This window comes from Uranotaenia lowii, chromosome 2 (assembly GCF_029784155.1).
Source record: "Uranotaenia lowii strain MFRU-FL chromosome 2, ASM2978415v1, whole genome shotgun sequence".
In the NCBI taxonomy this organism is placed as follows: domain Eukaryota; kingdom Metazoa; phylum Arthropoda; class Insecta; order Diptera; family Culicidae; genus Uranotaenia; species Uranotaenia lowii.
Genome location: NC_073692.1, coordinates 253,183,630 through 253,203,542, shown reverse-complemented (window position 1 = coordinate 253,203,542; position 19,913 = coordinate 253,183,630). Strand labels below are relative to the sequence as shown.

Below are 19,913 nucleotides of genomic sequence, written 5' to 3'. Positions count from 1 at the left end.
TGTGCCGCTATGGCCATTAGGGAATTAATTGGTGTTGTTTTGGTGCAACCTGTTATTCTTCGAAGGCATTGATTTTTAACAATATTTAGTATGTTCCTATTAGTTTTTTGGCATTGTTTTGAATACATGTTCCGTATTCCAGTATACTACGGAATATTGCTACATATATCGAAATCATCGTCTGTGGATGAGCTCCAGTTGTCAGACTCGTAATAACTTTGATCATATTAAGCCGATCCATTATTTTGCATTTTGTGATTTTTATGTGTTCACCGAAACTGAAATATCTGTCTAATGTGATACCTAGATATTTGTGTGACTTAACTGTTTCTATTCCATTTCCATTTATAGTAAGCTGAAGTGTTTTATTATTCTTTTGAAAGAGTATTGCTTTTGTCTTTTCTGGGTTTACAGTAAAGTTGAGATCTTTAAGCTTGTTCACTAACCTGTTCAAAGCATATTGTGATTTTTGTTCAAGGTTCGTCAGATTCTTATCTTTGATGATCAATGCAAAATCATCTGCATACTGAACCAAAGTTACATCATCGTCGTTATCTTCATGTAGTTTTGCTGTATATACATTAAACAGTGTCGGCGATAACACGTCTCCTTGAGGGAGTCCGTTAGAAATGATTCGTTCTAAATTATTATTTTGAGTTGCAAATACTATTCTTCTGTTTCTAAGAAATTGTAAAATCCAAGATGCTATGTCGCCTGGAATATTGTAGTTTTGAAGAATGAGTTCTAGAATGTCTGTTTTTACGGAATTGAATGCATTGCTCAAATCTAAAAAGACTATTGTTGTTATGAATCTATTTCTTTTATTGCTTTTAATCATATTGATTATGTAATTAGTGCAGGTTATAGTTGATCTGTTTCTGCGGAAACCGAAAGATGTTTCAGGTATTATATTATTGTTATCAAGGTGTCTTAACAATCTTTTTAATACTGCGCTATTGAGTATTTTCGTGAGAGTAGGTACTAGCGAGATAGGTCTTTTACCTGCTATTGTAGACTGATCCTTTCCCGGCTTAGGTATTGCAACTATTTTAATCGTTTTAAGACTTGTTGGCAAATCACAATTCTTCCAGACTGAGTTAAGTTGATCAACTAAAACCTGTTTGGAGTCAAAATTAAGTTCGCGTAACATTTGATATGTTATTTTATCGTGGCCGGGGGCAGATTTCTTTTTTTTGTTATGGATGATATCGTCGAATTTGCTGATTTCTAGTATATTATTGTCAATTCTATAGTCGTAGTCTATATTGTGATAAGCATCGTTCTTACCGAAATGTTGGTCTAGAAACTCTTCAGCCATGATACTATTTTCGAAAAGAATATTATTAGTCGGCGCTCTATTACGCTTTCCAGTCAATCTTCCTATACGCAACCAAAGCTCGCTCGAAGACATAGAAGGGTTTATCTCTTCGACAAATTCCTTTAATTGATTGTTTTTAGCTTCTTTTTTTATTTTAGTGAATATTGCCTGCATTTTTTTGAATTTAATTAGGTTTTCAACTGTAGATTTTTTGTTAAACTCTGTCTGTGCTTTCTTTTTGTTCTCCCAAGCTTCCCTCACTCCTTCATTCCACCAATGCTTTGGTTGGTACTTGTTATTAATTCTATGTGTTTTATGTAATTTGGTTACAAATTTTTGAAAATACTCGATATTTTGTTGTGGTTCCAATATAAATGTTTTAATAGAATTCTGAATAGCTTTTTTATCATAGACATACTTGGGTTTAGTATTTCTGGTAAAGAATAATGTAATTTTAATAATTACATGATGGCTACCGATTCCATAATTTAACGTTTTTCAGGAGTAATCATTTACTAAATTGGGTGAGCAGAAAGTTAAGTCTATTGCCGTAGGGTTTCTATTGATTTGTAATGGAAAATAGGTCATTGATGAATTATTCATTAAAATAATATTATTATCATTGACTGCGTCAACTATTAGTTTGCCTTTAAGATCTTGGTAACTGTTTCCCCAAGCATAGTGGTGAGCGTTTAAATCTCCACCAACAATAATTTTGTTGTATTTCTTTAGACAATCGAATAACTTTTTTAAATCTTGTTTTAAATCATTACTTGTTATGTTTGGCGCTATATATAAAGAAACTAGAATCGTATCGTAACATTGTACTTTGATTGCTACTGCCTGGAACAAGTCCGACAACACAGGTAAAACTATTGTAGTATAGGCAAAGCTTTGTTTTAAATAAATGGCACAACCGCCATAGTTGTCAGATCTAGATTTCAAGAATTTGTGGTAACCGGAAATTTCATACCTCTTTGTTTGCTCCAATCCAGCGTCTGTCCACGTTTCTGAAACGAAGGCTGCTGAGTAGTCATCTGTGATCAACGTATACCTCAAATTGTCCTTGTTTTTAAAAATTCTCTGAATATTACATTGAATAATAGTGAACCCGTCCATTTCTGAAATTACAAAAAAGTTATTAAAGCAAACTTTGATATGTATACATTTTTTTTTATGGTTTTGTTTTTTTTTCATATATATATGATTTTTTTTTTGTTTTTTTTTTGTTTTTTTTTATTTTTTTTATTTTTTTTTTTTTTATTATTATTATTTCATGGTTTGATCCAGCTTCAAAAATTGTTTAGAACATTCTTTAATATTACTTTGAATTATTTCAGACTCTATTATACCCGGCACCTTCAACAGCGCTGCGTAAAAGTTCATCAGGTCTCCGCGTACCGCACAACGCACATTTTCTTCAGCTCTGGCCACGGCTTTTCGAATAACTTCTTCTGTTTTTTCCTTGTCATTGGTTGCATATTTGTTATTCAATGCTACTCCATTTCTTCTTCCATTTTCGTCTGATAGTTCGGACACTGGTGGGGGAAACTCATATTCTGATTTCTTCCTTTTGGTTCCAACTGGTGTCCTGGCCGTTGGCTCCAGAGGTTTGATTTGTTTTCGAATAGCGCCGGTACTTTCATTTACTGTTTTCGTGCCTTCCTTTTCGTATGTTCTAGCTCCTGCAACCTTGCTGGCAAAGCTTGGTGGTAACATAGGAAATTCCTCCGAGTTGGCCAACACATCATACGTATTGCTGATGGTAACGGTGGCTGTTAACTCCTTTGCTTCTACATACGTTAGATTTTTCCTTGCCATTATAGCGCGTATGCTGATTTCCCTTTGTCTGGCTGGGCACGCTGGGTCGGTGGATTTATGAGTTGACACTCGGCAATGGAAACACTTTATTTCTGCTGTACATATTTCTTGCCCATCCTCGTGTACCTTCGAACACCTGTCGCAACGCTTCTTGGCTTTACAATTTTCTTGCTTATGGCCAAAACGATGGCACTTCTCGCAAAATATTAATCTTGATATGAACGGTTTAACCTTAGCGGTTACGCCGTAAAGCTTAACTTTTTCCGGGAGGTTTTTTGCACGAAAAGTGACACTTACGCTCGCAGTTGGTATTTTCTTCTCTTTCTCGCTGTCCCATCGGTTCATACGGTAGACATTCATGACATAGCAACTACACTCCATTTCGGCTGCTATCTCATCGGGGTTAATGTCAGCAGGAATCCCACTAATGACTCCGGTAATGCTAACTGCATGACGTAGAATGTACGCATGGTATGTATTTTTATCCAATAAATCCGGTTCCGATACTAACAAGTTAGCTTTTGCCCAACAATTCAGGAATACGATCAGCTTATTGCGCCCAAGAAACTTCATTTCGATTATATTATTCCGGTATTTATTCGTTTTACGCAGAATCTGCCCAATCCTGAACTTATTGAGCTTAACCTCCTCATGTTTAGATTCAACATATACGCGGTACGGTCCAATATCACTTGCAATATAAAGAACTGATTCTTTATTTTTTCCTTTGCCACTATTGAGGTTAGGATCATCCGTGATTTTATCTGGAGGGATTGTCCCCCCACTTTCAGCCATGCTGAACACCTTCACGTAACTTTCTCGTTAATTTCTTTTCGACTATTCAAGTTAATGACCGAAAACAATTATCTTTTGTTGAATTTTCACTTTTTCAAAAAACACGTGGAAATTTTCAGTAGAGAGTCGCGCTGGTTAAGACTTTCAACCGCTCGCGATGGCGTACCGAACAAGAAGGAACCTAAATTCGTAAAATAGAATCTCACCTTACTTCAGCGTACGAAATAAAAACAAACTCCAAATTGACAACTCAATTGCTGATTTTCCAGCAAACTAGATCAATTGCTGGAAATTCCAGCAATTTGAAAACCGATTGCTGATTTTTCAGCAAAAATGACAAGCACATAACCCAGGGCTGGTAGCGAGTCACTTTTTAGTGACTCGGTCACTTTTTTTGGGTCAGTCACTAAAAAGTCACTTTTTTCATCATTTGGTCACTAAAGTCACTATTTTCCGAAAAATGGTCACTTTTATCACCAAAAGTCACTTTTTTCACCGAAAATAAACCAATGAAAGAGTAATTTGAATTGCGCGTGTTGATATTGACGGTAGTAACGGTAAATTACTTGATCAGTCAGTTAGAAATTTTTTTCGCCTCCGGCGGAATTTCGGCATGAATCACCCTTGGCTTGAGACATTTCGATCTACGACATTATTTGACGTTCATGAATTGAAACTAACTTTGATTGTAGATTTTAATTTTTAGTTCAATAAACCTTTTGTATTTGAACTCAAAACCTGATATACAAAAACCCTATCTCGCCTTTAGAATGGGTTTTTATTAAGAAGTGTAACTATAAGATAAGATAAGATTGAGATTGAAACGAACCATTTTTTTTTATTTAAAAAATCTTTTGTGTCATAACAAATGTTATGTTGATATGAAATATTCTTTTAAAAAAAAACCATTTCAGACTCAATTTTATTTCGTGTTTTTTGTTTTTTTAAATACTTAAAAAAAGGTTTTAAAAATTTAAACAAGGCCACAAAATTTACATTTTTCTTAGGTGCAATGAATTTAAACGGTAATTGCAACTAATTTGGCTTCCCCGAATCTAAATATGTATGCAATATTTATATTTCTATCAGCTTTTGTTATTGAAATGACTTTTGAAAATAAGTAAAAATCTTTAGAGAAGTTTCTGCACTTTTTTTTACAAAAACTCAAATCAAAAACATATTATTTAAAAATAAAAGTTTTATATGAATTGATGAGCTTTAAATAGAATCAAGTTTTTTTTACACTTTCTGCTGTGATGTCAAAAATACTTGTAATGATATTTTTCCATAATCAGTTATCTATCAATGTTTGATTTTACTAGTAATAAACTCTTTATCATCAAAACTAAATGTGTTCAGCCGAATTTGACAAAATTTCTAATTTCGAGTTTCGTTCGATTCGACCAACTTTGGCATTACCGATCTCGGTTCGGATGGAACGTTTCGAGATGATCTACTACCCCATTTACTCGAAAACTAATACGTTAAAATTTAGAACTCGAACGAGATTCGTAATACTGATTCTAATTCGATTCGAGTTCAACTCGAAACGGGTAACTCCAGGGCTGGTAGCGGTTTGACTATGAAAAAGTAGTGACTTTAGTGACCAAAACTTGAAAAAAAGTGACCAAATAGTGACCAAAGACACTATTTACCAAATTAATAGTTTTAAAAAAATAAGCACCAAAATGGTTATGGTGAAACATATTTATTGAAAAAACTCTTCCTGAAATGTTTTTAAAAATCTTTTTTGTTTCCATATTGTTTTTTTCAATTTTCAAATAAATTTACCGAATTTCATTGTACAGTTTTTTTTTCAATTTTCTTATCAACTTGCCGGATTTTTTTTCAATCAAACTTTTTAAATTTTTAAGACATAGTTTTTAAAATTGTTTCCTTGTTTTTAAATTCTGAATTTTCGTGTTCTTCAACCATAAGCCTTTAACTCCAAAATTTCAATAATAAAACATAATTTCAACCTTCTGTTCTTTTTCAAGGACCCAATATTTTAATCAAATGTGACAAAAAACTCAGAGCTTGTAATTTAAAGCTTAAAAACCTGCGATTGAAAATTTTAAAACTTTTTATTAATATTTTTTTTATGAAATCAGATTTTTTGGATCGATCATGATTGTTAAATTAATCTAAAAAGTTTGAAAAATTGTTCTAAGTAGCAACTTTAAAAATAAATTTTAATACGCAGTGTTAACTATCTTTTTATTAGATTTGTGCTTTCAATATTAATAACAAAAGTTTGGAACTCATTATTTTCAATTTTTTATCAGTTTTTATCATTCATGTTATTACTCATTTTCTTACATTTCTTTGTCAGTGTAGTTGAACATGAAGTTATTATTTAAGCTTCAAAAATGAAATTTTGATAACTGGAGGATTTTACTTTATTAAAGATTTTATGCCTGGCTTATATAACTGGCACTTTTAAAATAATTATAAATATATTCTTCTTTTCATCAAATTAAATTAAACCATCGAATATTGAATAAATTCTGTTCAAAATCCATTTTTTATTCAGTAATCGGTAATTCACATTTTGAAAAGTGATTAAATATTTTTTGTTCAAATTAAAAAATTACAGCGGAATTTCTCACTAAACTTCCAGTTGAAAATGAAGAAAAGAATTCCAAATTTAGATAAATAAAAATAAACAATTATTATCATATTCCTAACATCTATTCATGATAAGTTTTGTACAAGAATGGACATTTATTTTATAATTCAGATTTTTTTAATTTTAAATTTGCTAAGAAATTCTTTTGAAACTGATTTATTTCTTACTTTCTTGACTTATCGAAAATTTGAAACATTCATTGTAATATGTTTCCAAAATTTGGTTTATCAGTCATTTTTTTAGTTTGTGTGTTAAACATGAGTGACAAACACCCCCCCCCCCTCCCCCCCCCCCCCCATGGACGGATCCTTCGCTCGGGCCTGATTTGGTCACATTTTTTGTACTAGTTACGTTTTTCGTTCTACAAAGTCACTATTTGGTCACTTTTTTCGGTCCTCAAAGTCACTATTTGGTCACTTTTTTTCAAGTTTTGGTCACTAAAGTCACTACTTTTTCATAGTCAAACCGCTACCAGCCCTGATAACCGAATGCTGAAAAATCCAGCAATTCGAAAATCGATTGCTGGTTTCCAGCAAAAATTTGGATTGCTGAACGTTTCCAGCAATTTTTTTTGCTGGAAATCGAGGCAAAAATTTACAGTGTACAGTTGTGTAAGAGGGAATCAAATAATTTCTAACTCGCGAGCTTTAAATAGAGATATTTTGGGATTTGGGTTTATCACACAATTTTTTATGAGAAATGGTGTCAAATGCTTTTGTGCAATAAAGAAGAACAAGTATAACATTACTGTCTTCATCAATTGATCTTCCAATATCATCACATATCTTAATCATTGCTGTTTTTGTGCTGTGACCAGATCGATAGCCAGACTGATTTTCATTGATAAGATTGTTATTTTCTAAATAAAGCACAATTTGACTTTTAAGTAAACGTTAGAACACCTTAGAAACAGCACATAATATGCTAATGGGTCGTAAATTATTCAAAGTTGAAAGATTGGGCTTTTTTCTCAAAAGAATGATCTTAGATTTTTTCCACGAACGGGAAACGTTGATGTGCGAATTATTACATTGAAAAGATGAAGCAAAGGTTTCAGAAGAAGAGGCAGTAAATATTTAATAAACTTTATTGGGAGCTCATCCAAACCGATTGCGTTTGATGTGACTTCATAAACAGCATTAATCACTTCATATTCTTCAAAATAGGTAAAAGCAAAACCGTTTTCATGGTGTGTATAAAAATAACGAGAATAACTAGTGTCTGTTGTGAAACAACTATGGAGAATGGAATTGATGTCGTTTGCCTCATGATTTGTTTCAACAATAGTGTTCCTCTAAGTAATTCCAATTCGTTTCAATCTGTTTCAAAAAACTTCGGGGTTCGATTCTGTTCTCATTAATTGATTATTCAAAAATTCACGTTTTGCAGAAGTTACTTCGTTGTTTGCAATGTTTCTCAGTCTTTTAAAAGCCACATGATCTTCAGTCATTCTTGTTAGCTTCCATCTCTTGTACGCGCGATCCCTATCAATAAGGGCTCTCTGAACTGACGAGTTAAACCAAGGGTTCAAACAATTATCTTTCTGTTTAAAACGATCCAATGGAACGTAATTGTCATGTAATGATTTATGTTGACGTTGAAGGAATCTATAACGCTGTTGGGACCAAATTTGAATAAAATAATTGCCAATCTATGGTGTCAAAATAATCGAGAATCGAATTGGAATCTATTTTTCTGTAATTTCTAAAATAAGTATATTACCCACATTTCATTTTCAGCGTCAGCTTCCCACAGCTATTTAAACGCCACAAAAAAAAAAAAAAAAAAAAAAAAAATCTAAAATAAGTATATCCGTTGGCAGGTTCAATATTTATGTCAAGTAAAGCATGTCATGATTGGAAGCAAAAGGCACGTTTATTTGCCCAAATCTGAGAACTGATTCAGGTGTACTAGTATTAATAAATCCAATTGAGAACATCCGTTTTATGAAAAAATGTAGGCTCAGATCCAACATTGAACAAGAACGTGGAAACAAGCATTTCCTTAAAACGTTCCGTTTTCGGAGTGTGCACTAGCATATTCGTATTGAAATCGCCCAAAAATATTAATTCATCGTATGTCGAACCGTATTGCAAAATTTTATCTTGTACCAGATCTGTACATTCTAAGCTAGGATGATTATAGCTCAACCCAACCAATAATTTATGCTCAACCCAACCAATAATTTGAATTTAAGATTTTTTTTACATACAAAAGCAATACTCCTCCTACTTTGCCCACTCGGTCACTGCGAATTGTAGAATAGCCAGTGATATTGATTAAACTAGAAGCTTTCTCTTCACTGAGCCAGGTTTCACAAACGGCTGCAAAATCTACATCAGAAACTTTAAGAATTTGTCTAAATTCGTCGAACTTTGTCATATTGTTTGCACATAAGATGTATAAATGCACATAAGATGTATAAACAATGTATAAACATTCTAAAACCAGAACTGCCATCACATTGATATAAGGTACACCGGGGTAAGTGTGGACGCGGGGTAAGTGTGGACGATGGCTATAAAAACAATACTGTGCACTATTTTTTCAAACTTTTGATGCAGAATGTTCAATTTACTTGTAATCTATCCAATAACTGTAAAAAAGATACGATTCAGCCAATAACGGTTGTTTACAGCGACTTTTTCGGAATTTTCTATTTTCAACTACGATGTCGAGTTGATGTGCATCTTTTTCAATTGCAAATTTCTCCTAAACTAGCTGGCTCTCGATGAAAAACTCTACATTGAAACAATCCTTACATTCCAAACAACCAGTTAGGAAAAGAAACAGCGGTTAAAAATTAAGAAAAAAGAGTTTATTTACAAAAAACTAAAATTTTGTCTCCAACCCCTACCTGGGGTAAGTGTGGACGGCTTTAAAAAGACTTGATGTTTACACATTTTTTTCAATTTTCTGTCCTTCATCCTTTATGAGTTGTATTATTTAGCTATATTAAGCATTCGGATCATGAAAATTTGAGTAAAGTACTTATTTGTTCTGTGTTTTTGATGAAATCGGATCTCGTGTGTTGTAACATAAATTACACACTATAATTATAGTATCATGAACTTTTTTCAAAATTTTGGACGATTCGAGCAATAAAGTAACGTATTCAACCAAGAAAACACAAATTTTTTGAAAATTTCCTGAGAAATCAAAGGGAAAATCTACCGTCCACACTTACCCCATAAAGCGGGGTAAGTGAAGACACCAGCCGTCCATAACGATTTGCGTGATAACTTTTTTCGCTTTGCTTCTATCGAGCTCATCTTTTCAGCTTTTGTAAAAAACATGTTCTGCATCACATTGAACGTCAATTTATCAAAATTGCTCCACTGCTGATTTTTTTTATGATTTTTTAAAGTTGAACTATACGAAAACCCGTCCACACTTACCCCGGTGTACCTTACATCGTTTACTCCGGAACAATTTTTCGCTACTACTCCGCAAACAAACTCGAAATAATCAATTTGATTCTTTATTCAACATAAAAACATAGTTGCAATTGAATGCGAGCTTAAAACTAAAGTTAGAAATGAGAAAATAGCAATGGGTGTATAAACAAGGGAGACAAAACAAAATATTACGTGATCTAGGTTCTATCTACGATAACATAGCGCGTTGTTTTTCCATGAAAATTGATATTCCTCTATTCTAACATATACATAGAGGATGCTTCTAAAAATCGTTTGTCTTTCATAAAATGCAAAAATTTTAAGTGATTTTAATTAGCGATTTAAAATAGGTTGTATTTTTTTCAAACGCGTTTTTCTCGATTCACCATAAATGGATATAGATCCTATTCATGTGTTGGTACAGATATGTCCTAAGGTTTGTTCGATAAGAATTCATCGAACATTTTAATTTTATTTTATTAGGAACAACTTATGTTTTTTTTTATCTTAAAATATGCCAGCTTACTATTTACGCTATAGCTATATCATTCTGGGGCCAAGACTCAAGACTTGATGACTTTTGGACAGGTTTTTTGTTGCATAATTTGTCAATTTTCTCATTTTTAGGATTCCAACAAACTATACATGTTCTTAAAGATTATTAAATTCCTTATCCAACATGCTCATTTTTGTCTTTTTCGACTTGCGGTTCCGAAGTTATTCAAGAAAAACATGCGTGACGTGACGACGGGTGAGAAAGTGACTTTAAAGAAAGCAGAAGCCGAATTTCCCGTCTCCCTTATATTAGCAAAAAAAATGTTCTTGAGATTTGTAGCAAATGAATTTTCTCACAAACTTCTCATATATTGTTTTAATAATCTTAAAGTTAATTTAATATGTTCATTGACACGTGCGGCGAGATGAAACGCTAGGTAGAAGAATTTGTAAAGTCATGAAGAATAGGCGGATAGGCAAGCATCAGATGAGCTTCGTAGGATAAAGTTTGGATAGGTGTTGAAACTGTAAGTCTAGGGCATTTTTATTGGAAAGCATGAAAGTGTGGTGGTACGCCTTTGCCGTACAACAGACTACTCTGTATAGGAAGCGTGATCGACTTTTGATCAACACATTCCTAAACACAGCAGGCCAGTTGGACTGTGTACTGTCAATACACAGTACACAGTCCAACTGGCCTGCTGTGTTTAGGAATGTGTTGATCAAAAGTCGATCACGCTTCCTATACAGAGTAGTCTGTTGTACGGCAAAGGCGTACCACCACACTTTCATGCTTTCCAATAAAAATGCCCTAGACTTACAGTTTCAACACCTATCCAAACTTTATCCTACGAAGCTCATCTGATGCTTGCCTATCCGCCTATTCTTCATGACTTTACAAATTCTTCTACCTAGCGTTTCATCTCGCCGCACGTGTCAATGAACATATTAAATTAATAAATTTATCGGCGATTAAAACTTATCATTAATCTTAAAGTTATATAAGAACTAAGTTGAAAACGTGACGTGACCACGCAGGAATTTTTGAAAACAGATTTTCATTTCCGTCGTTACGTCACGTTTTCCTAGCGCTGCAACAGCATGGCGAATTGTCAACTTCCTAAGCAAAAAAAAAACATAATTTCAACAGTAAACAGTCACGAGGTTTCTACAAAAATGTTTTGTATTATGAAATTTGGGGTCTAAATACCGAATATATAATCCGCATAAGCTGGTGTTACAAACTTCGCGTATTTTGATAAAAAAAAATCGATAAAAATCGTAAAAATAACTCTAAATGCTTTCTACAGCGCTTCAGCAATTTTCAAACACATCGGATTGTGCTAGGCAACTGTATATCTTGGCATATTTCAACTTTGTGTCGAAGACTGCAAATCTTTTTGTCTTCGTGGGTCCTAATGGCTTGGTGAAGACATCTGCAGCTTGGTCACCGCTGAGGCAATACTTGAGTTGTATTTCACCTTTAGCACACAAATCTCTAGCATGATGAAACTTTGTGTCTATATGCTTGCTCCTTTTGTTCTGGCGATCCAACTTGATGAAGTCCAAGCAACTTCGGTTATCTTCATAAATGGCTGTCGGTTGACGCTGTGCTTCGCCTTACTGTTCGAGCTTCGACAAGCTTGACAAGCTTCGGATAGTGCCACATACTCAGCTTCCATGGCCGACGTTGCGACGTACCCTTGCTTTCGACTAGCCCATCTAACCGGCGCACCACCAACTTGAAACAGGTAACCGCTGGTCGACTCACGGTCCAGTCCGCGTCACTATAACCGACAAGTTCCAGACCTTTGTGTCCGCCTAACCTCAAGGAAAGCTTCTGCTTAAAATCGACACTGCTGCTGCAACATGTGGTCTGGTATTGGTAGCAATGTACAACAGCGCACCTTATAGCGATTGGCATTGTACATTGTTCGACAGCAACTCTGATTCTTGGTGTTTCAGGTATCCTGGGTCTAACGGTACCTTAGACTTCTTCGCTTCCTGGAACCCAAATCGCTGAGCCACTTCACGGATGAAGTTTGTCTGACTCAGGTGAAAGGAAACACCTCCTTTCAGACGTTACCCAACGATGAAATCTTGAACTCCTTGCGCACTACTTCAAGACGGATTATATCGTCTTCCATTCCACCGTTGTAGTGGTACGCATTGGTCCGCAAATATCCGCCTGGAAATGGTCTTCCGAGCAGCATTCTCCCTCCAAATAACATATTTTCTCCTCCAAATAACACTCACACGTCAGTTTAACTCCACAATCCTCCAGTTTCATTCCCGAAACGAAACCTTCTTTCGTGATCCGATCCAACACTGCTGGATCACGGTGTCCGAAACGACGATGCCATGTGTGCTGACAGTATGGCGTGTGAATCTCAACACTGGCCACGGATGCACGTTCCGAGCTCTTCAGGAAATACAGATCTCCTCTGCGTTCTCCCACGGCAACAACTTGGTTTGACGAATCACTTTTTATTTTCACAAAATCTCGATCAAACACGACACTGTAACCTTTGTCCGTTATTTTGCCAACCGATAGCAATCCCGAATCGAGTTCCGGGACATAAAGCACTTTGTTCATTTTTATGTCCACTTTTTCAAAATCAGCAGATTTCGCACTGTTTCTATTGGCCATTCGAACATCGAGATTCGACGGTTCCAGGTTCCAGTTTGTCAAAATAGTTAGCGCACCCGGTCATATGGCATGACGCACCACTGTCTATTGTCCATGACCGATTTTGCTCAACACTTGAGCAAACCACTTCTTCATTCTCTAGCACTTTAAAGTTTACTGCCGAACTTTTCTTCACCTGTTTGGCATGGGTCTGCCTGTTATCCCTTCGAGGAACAGGCGCCTTCGGTCTTCCCGAGCTCTGCCTTTTCTTAAACTCTGGTCAGTCTCGTCTATAGTGACCCGCACCATCACAATGAAAACATTCGGAATTTTCGCCTTTTCCGCCGTTAGCACCCTCAGAAGAGTTTCGTCCAATCAATATATTGCATGCACTAGAAAAACTTTTAGAGCTAGTTTAAAAGGTGGGTAGGTTATAAAACCTAATTAAAGGCGAAAGGAATAGTTCTGGAAATGGCGGGGTTTCTTAAAGAATGTTTTTCCACCCGTAAAAATTTCAAATCTTATCGTAAAAAGTGAAAAATCGGAAAATACTAAATTGTGAGGAAATCAAATCACCCAGATGATTCCTTCAGATGTTTCTCAAGCTCTAAATCAGGATAATTTTCATTGTTCCCGGAATGCTGTGGACCGCTACGCTAGGTGAAACAAAATTCCGGATGTCCTTAAAATCACCTGTCCTGAAAACTCGAGTCCCTGTAAAATGGCTAAAGCTAAGTACCTTATTTACCTATTTTAAATTATTTCAAAATATTAAGACAGTGACAGTTATGATACCGAAACGGAAAATTATTTGTGGAATGTCGAATGTATTTCACAGGAGAATTAACATAATTCTGATTCGAAAAGAGAATCACAAATTTAGGGTAGTTAACAACATTTTGTTGAATGATTCTGTATTTAAATTTTCTTATTAATCCAATCACAACACTGTTGAAATACTTCTGTTGAAGATGAAATCTAATGCCGTTTTCGTTTTTCTCCACTGGTGCGGGGCAAAACTTTCTCTGAATAAACAAACAGAATCGTCACCCGGGACGATGCAAATATATGGTTGCTATAGTCAACCTTATGCTTACCTCCAACACTGACAACTTCTACGGGTTGCAACCGCCTGCTTGAGGTTCAAACTTCGGGCAAAACTAGAGGACTTCTGAATTAATAAACGAACACAATAACAGCAGTTCGGGCAAAACTCGTGGAAAACTAGGTTACCACTGCCAATAAACGAAAACACTATAAGTAGCAGTTGCTTTAGCCTTCCTATTATAAAACTATGTTCCTAGTGTTACTAAGTTAGTCCTAAATAAACCTTCGTCCAAGCAACAACCTTCTTTAGGTTATGGGCCCAGCAACGTAACCAGGACGAAAAAATAACAGCTCGTGAAAATTTTCCCGAAACCCGTTAGGAGTTGTAAAACCTTTCCTAATCAGGATGACCACCAGTGCGAAGAAGGCTGGAATCGTCCAGTTTGCGGGGGAAGGATTTGATACGTGGAAATTCCGCGTCGAAACGCAACTGACATGGCGTCATGGCGTCGAGGATGTTCTTACGGCTAATGCAGGGCTGGTAGCGAGTCACTTTTTAGTGACTTGGTCACTTTTTTGGGTCAGTCACTAAAAAGTCACTATTTTCATCATTTGGTCACTAAAGTCACTATTTTCCGAAAAATGGTCACTTTTCATTCTGATTACCATTAAGTACATGGATTCTCTTCAGGATCGTCATCTCTTCAGAAATGGCGTGATTTTATATTAGTTTTAATTCGTTGTCAAATATCAGGTCGATAAAACTACAAGTACATACATATTAAACTTAAATAAATACTTCGCATGAGGTTGAAGTGAAAGATTTTAACATAATATCATGATTTATAATTTCTTTGGTAAAGTAATTTTTTTTTTAAAAGCAAAATAAAGGGAAATAAATTTAAATTTTCTTATAATTTTCAAGCTTTCTCATGACAATTCCCCAGAATAAGCTAATACATTCAAAAATCCAGAAGTATAAGGTTAAATTCAATTGAAATCTATGTAGTCAACAATTTAAATCTTCAAAATGATACTCCTGATAACAGGTTACATCATTCCAACGAATGTTCAGAATTTTAGGCGTCTATAAAATTCAAAAATCTCATTTAACATCACATGTGATATTTTCAGCATTCTGCGTCCAATTAATGAATAATGAAATTGAATACATTGTAGATAATTCATCAATGCTTACTAAAGCATAGATTACTGGAAAAAAAAATTGGTCGTTTCACCAGTATACATATGATTTTGTTACCTTTATTTAAATTCATTGAAAATTCGTGGCAAATAAAAAAGAGACAGTAAATTTTAACTGGCAAGATTAGTTCAAGGACACTTTTGAAGTTCCGAAACAAAAAATATTAAAAATAAATCAACAGTAATTACCTAACTCTTAATCAAAAATAAATAAAAAATGTCGGTTACTGAATTTTTGTTCAACATTTTTGAGCTCATGATAAATCTTGGCCTCGGACATTACATTTAAAATATTATCATTTTCAAAAATACATACAATTGAATTAATAAAAAAAACTGCTTCGGGGTGTAGAGGTTAATTTATTTTTCGATTAAATATATATATATATTTTTTTTAAATTTCATAGTCAAGCATTCACCAATCGCACCAATCGAACGAGTCGTCGACCGAACTGAAGACAAAAAAGAAACGCATTTATTATTATTGTTACTTCTGCCAGCAAGCCGAAGACGACCGAAGACGAAAAAGAAACGCATTTATTATTATTGTTGCTCCTGCCAGCAATAACAATTTTGACAACGTAACTAACAAATTTTAAGCTAGTGTTCACTCAATTATTTAAACAGCACCAACAAAAAAAACCTAAAGATTTTGTAACGAACGGTTACAAGAGTTACGTGAACATCACATAGAATGCAATTCCGCTATACTTGGCGGACCACTGGATTTTCACGTGAATCGAATGTGTCTTTGTTTTAACAGAATATGTGTAATAAGGCGAATCTCACGTAAAGATCAAGTGTTTTTTATTGGCTCTAAGTGCTTCACGTAAATCAAGCAAAAATTCACGTAATGAGCGCCTACGTGAAAATCCACCGAAAACAAAAATACTGTTACAAAACAATTACTATAATAGTTATAAAACTATTTGGAACAGCGTAAAAAAACTTTTAGAAGACGATAACTGAGACCGTAAAAAACATTCCACTAACTGTGAATTCCAAAACGACGGTCTGTTGAATATGGCGTTAAGTTATGTTGCTGTTTAGAACTGTTAAAACACTTATATGGAAGTACTGCTCCACAAACAGTTGAGGTAAAGTCCGAAAACCGCTTCTAGAAAACGTATTCAGACTCTCAAACCATTATTATTATAGTTTTTCGTAAAGTACTCTTTTAACTAAACAGTAACAATAATGGTTTTCAAACGATTCAGAATAACGTCCTTCCAACGTTTTCCAGAATCGTACGTGAATATGGCGCTCCCACACACATAAATGGAAATTTATCATAATAAAAAAAACTAAATTTAAACTTTGCATAATTCTTATATTTTATTCAACACTCGTAATATTCAATTTCCAAATACATAATACTTTTTTCTAAGTTAACTATCATCATCCACACCTATCTATTTCATAAATACTTCTTTAAAGAAAAAATAAATTTTCGTTTTTACACTATAACACTCAAGTTAAATTAGAAATTGATCGGCGGGCCAGGCACAAAGTTTGCAGAACCATGTTGGCCTCTTCTTTCAGCTGATTCAGGTCGTTCATGCAATCACTGTAGCACGTGCGATTTCGCGCGTGAGGATTCAGCCTCTCCCATACAACTTCCGCTTTCATCAAACGAGTGATTTATGCGTCACCTCATATGAGGACCACTCGTCGAGGGTGTTTGCCCGGCTAGACTCCCGACCTCAGGGCGGGTTGTCCAAATGGATCCGAAAAAGGACACGGAATGATTAGGGGAATGGGGATGCCAGGAAAATAGACCAGCAGTTGCACCGTCGTGCCAAAAGGATAGCTGGGACGCAAACCGTTGTTCTATCCGCTCGAAAAGCACTCTCTTGCGCATCTCGTCATAGGTGGAACTCACTCTTACAAGTTTTTCCTTCCCGTGATAGAGGCGTAAGCGAGGGAACTGTTTTCCCGAGCAGTTCAACCCGGAGTAAAATGAAGAAAATAGAAAAAACATCAAGAAAACTCTAGAAACTAAGCGGACAAAACACGTGAAATACCTTTTAAATCAGACGCAACTGTTCAGGGGAAAGCTGATTCAAATTACAACCACATATTATTAGACTACGGAACAAATAAATAACATTTATTTTGATGAAAACTATTTACAGCGTGCTAACTTTTATTTCTATACTACATTGTTTTGTTCGGTTTATTTTTATAATTGTATTTCTAGATTTTGTGGTTGATTTCTTATTGTAGTTTACATGTTTATTTCTATTGGTTCCTTTCTGTTGGCTTTCCCTATCTTGTTGTGCGGTTTGGTTTGAGAATAGCTTTAGTTGACGGAGCTTCTCAAATGGGAAACTATTTTGGCTAAGTTTCCAAAAACTGTGTGTGGTATTATGGGATCATGGGCCAGATTTTATATGCGCATATATGTTTCGGATTTCGTTACTTACGGTACCGTTTTTGTGGGCTCAATGCCGGTGCAGCAGAGCGGGTCTGGCTCGTTGTCAAGGTAACTTACTGCTGTGGTTGTTGTTGTTGTTGTGACCTTACATGGTGATGGTGATCAGGAGCTGATTCTTCGACGAATCAGGTGGCGAATATCAATTAGCCGGATGTTTGGCGTACCGGCTGACGAAAACCGTGTGTTGACGGACGGTTCCGCTTCCGACGTGGCCTCGTCGGGCAATCTTTGAAGCCTCCCGTGGCTGGATTAACGAGGTTCCGGTTCGGGTTAGCAATCGCTAGACCGGTTGTGGTGCTGACTCCCTATATAGGAAAAGGTCGGACGAATTTCGACAAGTATTAACACACACAGTTCACACACAGTTCACACACACAGAATTCATAAGAATTTTTACCTTTTTGAAGGTTAACGTTCGCACAACGGAATTCAACACGCACAACTATTTCCTCCTAGCTTTTTGGTTTAGCTCTAAATGGAAAAGGGAACAAGAACAATTACATTCAATTCTAAAAACACTTCACGTGGACTTTACTTGAGGACTTAATTCGCGAATCAATAGAAAAAGGAAACCTCGCTACGCCTAAACCACGGTCTGGATCAAAGTGATCGAGCTTCGTTCCGTGGATCCTCAGTTAGGTCGCAAGTAGGAAAATCCTTTGACCTTTCGAGGGGAAATCCGATGACCTACGAATCCGGTCAATGAACTTTCGAACCTGAGTTCGTGTACTCCAGCTATGCTCTCGGCATGACATTGGGAATCTCCTTATGTCTTCCACAACAAGCCATCTCCCCCTTTCATTACCGAACCTCTTCGGATCTCTGAGAATATCTCGAGAGGTGACACTCGATCACTTGAGTCATGAAAGCAGATGTTGCATGCGAAAGTAGAATAAAGGCTTGCATGAAAGATTGTTTGGCATGAACAGGTGACGGAAAGCATGTCGACTAATCGTTTCATTAGAACGGCACAATATCGATAAACAATAACAATAAATAATTAACGTGAACTTATCTAATTATATGTACAGAAATGGCTTATTTTCGATTTTAATCGTTAGTTATTTATACAGAAATGTAACCACGTTACATCACCAAGACGCACTTTTTCCGGATCTTGTGGCGAGCTCCAAGGATTTGGCATCAGTTTTTTTTTATCGCTACCCGATTCTTCGGAACCCGAAAAGTTTCGATAATTTTTTTTTTTTTTTCAATTTGGTACATTTCTGAAAAAAAAAACAGAAATAGAAAATTAACTCATGTAGTCCGAAAGGCTTTCAGAACGTTTTTGTAAGTAGATTTTAAAGCTAGACTCACCTATATCACCTTCGCATTAAAACTTTGAAGAATTTGTCGTCAATTATGAGCAAATTGTCGGTGAACTGATTTCACTTTGCACATACCGAATTCCACTAAGCAAGGACGATGTCTCTTTGCAGGCAATTCCCACTTCCGCTGCCTCGAAAAGTGCGTTGTTTTCCCCGGGATCCTGAGGTTTAGCCAATATTTGGGCGATACAGGATCTAATGCAGGGTGGCCACTCAAAATCAATTTTTGATTTCCCGCATTTTTCCCGTTTTTTTCCCGCATGGTCTTATGAAATTCCCGGTTTTATACAACAGAAAACCAAACAAATTTCGAATATTCATTTTTGAAACCATATAAAAAATTGATTAAGCATTCTTTTAGTGGTAAATGATTTTTAAAGGTTTTTGTTTCAGTAATGTTTACAAATTAGCCTAAAAATCATTGGATTGATAAAGACGTTTTTTTAACTATGTCACTCGATTCGAACATGTTAAACAACAGAAAAAGGGTTTATTAATTAAAATATCTTTGATTATCATTTTTCAATTTTATTTGTATCTCATATATTTTTAAGTATTTTAATTTTTTGTCCATTAAGCTTGCCTCTCTATGAGCGCCAATATGCCAATATGTGTCACTTTTTTGAGTTTTTGATAAAATAGGTTTGGTTTTCAACTAGGCATTTCGCGTTAACAGAAATCCTCTTTCCATCGTCGCGTTGCCATGAGACAAAATTAGAATGTTCTTCAATAAAGTCGTCAAATTGAAGAACTCCTTTTTCGGTTCGCCAATAAGTTTCATCCTAAAAATGTCCAATGGTTGTGTTTTTTATC

General features: G+C 35.3%; 1 protein-coding gene across 1 annotated transcript in view; it reads left to right on the top strand.

The window, feature by feature from the left end:
- Nucleotides 1-19,913, top strand: part of LOC129744426 (torsin-like protein) — a 34,594-nt gene that overhangs the window by 8,842 nt on the left and 5,839 nt on the right. The gene's annotated exons all lie outside the window — the stretch shown is intronic.